The following is a 6,389-nucleotide window of genomic DNA, read 5'->3' as shown; positions in this document are numbered from 1 at the left end:
AGGCAGCATCGATCGGCTTCAGTTAGCAGCAGTAGCAAAGGAATCGCTCGATCAGGTTCAGTTAACAGCCATCGATCGATCGCTCGGGTTCAGTAACGCGTAGCCTGCAATGCAATCACTCGGGTTCAGTTAGAGCCCAACGCCTCGCTCGGGTTCAGTTAGAGCCAATGCCTCGCACACACGCGCGTACGTGTATGAGAGAAACGTGCATCGCTCGGCTCCCGACCTCCCACCGTAACCGGGAACTCCCCGAAATTTTCCTCGCCCTCGCTTCTACCACGGTTTTTTCTATCATGGACGACCCAAAGAATGTCATGCAGCTGCGTCTCCGGCCCGCCCAGGATGAAAAGCCCATTTTCTGTCATGATTTTTTGTCATAGAAGTAGGAGCCCACCACATCTATGATGATATTGGGTTTTGTCACAATTATCATCATAGAAGTGTCATATGTATGACATAAATTTTTTTCGTTCAGCCCAAAATGTCACGGATGTGTCTTTTTTTTGTAGTGCCAGGTGCTACTAGGAGTACTTGTAAGGTACACATCAATAACACACATATATCAAATATACTTTTGTTGAAGTTGACAGCCTTCTTATCTACCAAGTATTTGAGGCAGTTCCGCTACCAGTGACCGTTCCCCTAATAGAAGCACTTTGTCTTGGGTTTGGGTTCTTGGGTTTCTTCACTAGAGTGGCAACTGTCTTGCCATTCAAGAAGTTTCCCTTCTTGCCCTTGCCCTTCTTTGAAACCAGTGCTCTTGTTAACCATCAACACTTGATGCTCCTTCTTGATTTCTACCTTTACGGCTTTAAGCACGACGAACAGCTCCGGGATTATCTTCCCTTGCATGTTATAGTTCATCACGAAACTCTAGTAGCTTGGTGATAGCGACTGGAGAACTTTTGTCAATCACTCTCTTATCTGGAAGATTAACTCCCACTTGATTCAAGTGATTGAAGTACCCAGACATTCTGAGCACATGCTCACTCGCTGAGCTATTCTCCTCCATCTTGTAGGCAAAGGTCTTGTCAGAGGTCTCAACCTCTCAACACAAGCATGAGCCTGAAATACCAATTTCAGCTCTTTGAACATCTCATATGTTCTATGGCGTTCAAAACGCTTTTGGAGCCCCGACTCTAAGCAGTAAAGCATGGCGCACTAAACTATCAGGTAGTCATCAGAACGTGTCTACCAGATGTTCACAACATCCACAGACGACGCCAGAGGGGTTGGCACACCGAGCGGTGCATCAAGGACAGAAGCCTTCTATGTAGCAGTGAGGACAATCCTCAGACTACGGCCCTAGTCCGCACAATTGCTTACAATATCTTTCAACTTAGTCTTTCTCTAGGAACGTATTAAAACAAAGAGCTAAAGCGCGAGCTATTAATCCACAACATAATTTGCAAAGACAATTTAGACTATGTTCATGATAATTAAGTTTATCTAATCAAATTATTCAATGAACTCCCACTCAGATAGACATCCCTCTAGTCATTTAAGTGATACATGATCCGAATCGACTAGGTCGTGTCCGATCATCACGTGAGACAGACTAGTCATCAACGGTGAACATCTCCATGTTGATCGTATCTACTATACGACTCATGTTCGACCTTTCGGTCTCTCGTGTTTGGAGGCCATGTCTGTACATGCTAGGCTCGTCAAGTCAACCTAAGTGTTTTGCATGTGTAAATCTGGCTTACACCCGTTGTATTCGAACGTTAGAATCTATCACACCCGATCATCACGTGGTGCTTTGAAACAATGAGCCTTCGCAACGGTGCATAGTTAGGGGGAACACTTTCTTGAAATTTTAGTGAGGGATCATCTTATTTATGCTACCGTCGTTCTAAGCAAATAAGATGTAAACATGACAAACATTAGATGCAAATCATAAAGTGACATGATATGGCCAATATCATCTTGCGCCTTTGATCTCCATATTCGAGGCGCGGCATGAACACCATCGTCACCGGCATGACACCATGATCTCCATCATCGTGTCTTCATGAAGTTGCCTCGCCAACTATTACTTCTACTACTATGACTAATGGTTAGCAATAAAGTAAAGCAATTACATGGTGTTTTCATTGACATGCAGGTCATAAATAAATTAAGACAACTCATCTGGCTCCTGCCGGTTGTCATACTCATCGACATGCAAGTCATGATTCCTATTACAAGAACATGATCAATCTCATACATCACATATATCATTCATCACATCCTTTTGGCCATATCACACCACATAGCATACCCTGCAAAAACAAGTTAGACATCCTCTAATTGTTGTTGCATGTTTTACGTGGCTGCTATGGGTTTCTAGCAAGAACATTTCTTACCTACGCAAAACCACAACGGTGATATGCCAATTGCTATTTACCCTTCATAAGGACCCTTTTCATCGAATCCGATCCGACTAAAGTGGGAGAGACAGACACCCGCCATCCACCTTATGCATCAAGTGCATGTCAGTCGGTGGAACCAGTCTCACGTAAGCGTGCGTGTAAGGTCGGTCTGGGCCGCTTCATCCCACAATACCGCCGGATCAAGATAAGACTAGTAATGGTAAGAAAATTGAACAAATCATCGCCCACAACTACTTTCTGTTCTACTCGTGCCAAGAATCTACGCATAGACCTGGCTCATGATGCCACTGTTGGGTAACGTAGCAATAATTCAAAATTTTCCTACTTGTCACCAAGATCAATCTAGGAGATACTAGCAACGAGAGAGAGGGAGTGCATCTTCATACCCTTGAACATCGCTAAGCGGAAGCATTACAAGAACGTGGTTAGTGGATTCGTACACACAATGATTCAGATCGCGGGCGACTCCGATCTAAGCGCCGAACAACAGCGCCTCCGCGTTCAACACACGTACAGCCCGGTGTCACAGCCCTAGATTCATGATTGTAAATAGTTGCATCAGTGAGCATGCATCATGTTTAAATTCAAAGGAAATTTGAATTGGGGATGACCAAGCCCTGGCACTATGTTAATTCAACTAGGTTCAAGTTTAAATCTTTTCAATGAACCCAGAATGACCTCTAGAAAAGTTCATGATTTTTGATAAAGGTGAAAACCTCTGCCAAAAATGATGCCAATATTTTTTAGGCCATTCTGGATTTTTGAATAACCCATATTGTATTTGAATTGGGGCATTTAAATGCTATTAATATTTTTAAATGCTCCAACAATTCTGAAAAGAGTTAAGGGCCTCTATAATAATTAATTTAATGCCCACAATTATTTTCATGATTTATTAAAATGATTTGGGTTATAAACTAAATCAAAACAAAATAACAAAAATAGAAAAGCAAAACAAATTATAAAAGACAGAGGAGAGAAAGACTTACCTAGCGCTTACCTGCAGCGGATCCGGCCCAGTTCTTTTCCTGGCCCAACCCACCACCGCAGCCTCCCTGTCGTCTCCCTCCCTGGACAAAAGGACGAGCGCGTGCTCGCTGCGTGCTGGCCACGCGCCTCGCCAGCTCCTGCTTGCCGCCGAGGGTCTGGACGCCTCCCCGAGTGCCACGCACCCCCCCTCGACCCCTGCACCTCATCCCTCTCCCCCGGAACCCGCTGCCCCTCCTCTGCTCTCTTCCCGCAACGCCATCGTCGTCGCCGCTTGCTGTTGCTGCGGCCAGAGCCACCTCCTCGCCCTCCACCCGAGTCCAGAAGCTCCGCCTTATCTACCTCGTCCTCTCCATCGACTCACACGACGCTGGATGCCTCGAAGTGCCGCCCCCGATGCCTTCTTCTTCCTCGGGTCGCCGAGATCGCCTCCGCCGCCCCGCTCGCTCCGGCCCCTCCCCGAGCTCACCGACTCGCTCGTTGTGTTCTACTTGAGCTTTTGATCATCCTCCCCCTCTCAGTTCTCTCTCTTGCACTCCGTAGCCGCCACACCCCCTTGCCCGACTGTGTCGCCGCTTGCACTCGCCGCCGACACGACTCCGGTGACCATTTGGTCCGGGCGTCATGTCCAACACACTCGCTACCCCGCGTAGCCACCGTAGGGGTCACGCATGCGCCTCCACGGCCACTGCATCTGCATCACTGCGCTCACCCGAGTGCCGGCGCCGCCCCGAGCTCGTTTCCGGCGAGCTTCGGCCGTCCCCGCAGCCGCCACATGCCGCGCTGGATGCGGGTGAGCTCCAGCTCCCCGTAGATGGCCTCGGCCGCCCGTTACTGGCCTCGCCGGCGTCAAGTTGCCGGCAGGTTTGACCCCGCTGACCAAGTTGACCCCGGGAGGGCCCAGTTTGACCCCTCTGGGTCTATGACAAATGGGACCTGCCTGCTAATTAAGTTAGGATTAGGACTAACTAAAAATTAGTTAGACTATGACACTAACACGCAGGACCCACTGGTCAGGATTGACCTCGACCGTCCCAGTTGACTGCTGACGTCACGCTGACGCACTGCTGACGCAATAAAGCATTTACTGGCTTTATTCTTTTACAAAAAAATTCCAGAAAATAGCCAAAACTTCTAAAAATCATAGAAATTAAACCGTAACTCCAAATGAAATAATTTATATATGAAAAATTATTAGAAAAATATGAAGAATCTGTTTATGCCATGTTCATGCATGTTTGAGAAAGTTAACATCACCAACTAGGACAATTCATGTTTATGGAATATATGGTATGTAGTTTTGGAGTTGGAATTTGCTATATGTTTGAATTCCACTTCAATTAATATGACTAACTGTTGCATTAGGTGAATTCAGTACCTTAACATGCCATGATCATACATCATGGTTGTTGCATTGCATTGATTGTGTTCCCTCTTGTTTGTCGGTGTTGTCCCCTCTCAGTAGACGTGGTTGCGACGATGTGATCGATGGCACCGATGAAGAGCTATATCATCTTCAGAAGTGCCAGGCAAGCAAACCCCCTTGTTCATTTCGATGCAATCCCACTCTCTCGCTCCTGCTCTCTTTTACTGCATTAGGACAACAACTATTCACCTGTTACATGCTGCGGTAGATGAACCCCTTTCCTCTGCATGACCTGTCATTGACGAAGTAAATAGATGAAACCCACTAGCATGAGTAGGAGTTGTTTGAGCCCTGATGTGCCTACTCATTCATGCTTGTTTGTCATGCCTGCTACTGCTTAGAGTTGAGTCAGGTCTGATTCATCGGGGATGAATTGGAATGGCGTTGAACATATCCTATTGTGTGTGAGCTAAGTGTGTGAACATGATTTGGTAAAGGTAGCAATGAGAGGCCATGTAGGAGTACATGGTGGGTTGTCTCATTGAAACCGTCCTCAGGAACTGAGTTCTGTGTTTGTGATCCATGAACAGCTACTACCACTCATTAGGATCCTTAATTGACCCTCTCGACTTATTAACTGCCCTAGTCCTCTGTCCAGGAGTCGCAACTAGTTTTTGGTGTTTATAGGATATGTGTTGGCGGTCGTGCGTAGCGCTGACCCTAGGGGTGGGCTATGATGCAGTAGATACATCGTGGCACGGTGTACCGAGCGCCCGTTTGGTGTCTCGGGAACCCTGCACACATCGTTTGGGGCTGTGAGCAAAACTCGGGCCGGATCTCCTCGTAGATGGAACCCGAATAGGCGATAAACCTGGACTAGAGACTTGTGTGGTTAGTCAGGTCGTGGCTGACTCCCTCGCTAGGCTTCCGCTTGAAGGTTGCCGAGATACACGACGTGTACATGGTGGTAAGTGGCGAGAGTGTGTGTGAAGAAGTACACCCTGCAAGGCTATAAATGATCTATTCGAATAGCCGTGTCCGCGGTAAATGACTTCTGGGTTGCCTGTACAGTTCATAGATAACTTGAAGTGGATACTCTAAAACTCGCAAGGTAAGTCTAGGTGCTATGGATGGCCTTCTCGTAGGGAGACGGGAGTGGATCCATAGTGCTGTATTGAATGGTGAATATGTGGACTTGTGTGCGCCACCTCAAAAGATTTGCTTGCAGTCTTAGTTCAGGTTAGCCACTGAGTCAAAGCTAGCTTGCTGCAGTTAAACTCCACCCCCCCCCCCTTTGTTGATACCGATGCATATGTAGTTAGTTCTGATGTAAGTCTTGTTGGGTACATTCGTACTCACGTTTGCTTAATTTATGTTTTGCAGAGAGACGTCAGTCTTGCTAGTAGTTCCATGTGGACTTCGACATTTAGCTTGTTACCTCAGCTATGATCTTGTGCCCTCGGCAGGATCTGGTAGATAGTCAGGTTTCTCAGTCATTTTCATTTGTAGATGTCTGTACTCAGACATGTTAAGCTTTCGCATGTGCTTTGACTTGTATGCTCTGAATGTTGGGTCATGAGACCCATGTTTGTAATATCTCGCTCCTCGGAGCCTAATGAATAAATACTCTAAGTCGTAGAGTCTTGTTGTGATGCCATGTT

This window comes from Triticum aestivum, chromosome 2A, assembly GCF_018294505.1.
Source record: "Triticum aestivum cultivar Chinese Spring chromosome 2A, IWGSC CS RefSeq v2.1, whole genome shotgun sequence".
NCBI classification, from domain to species: Eukaryota; Viridiplantae; Streptophyta; class Magnoliopsida; order Poales; family Poaceae; genus Triticum; species Triticum aestivum.
Note: the sequence above shows the minus strand (reverse complement) of the source record.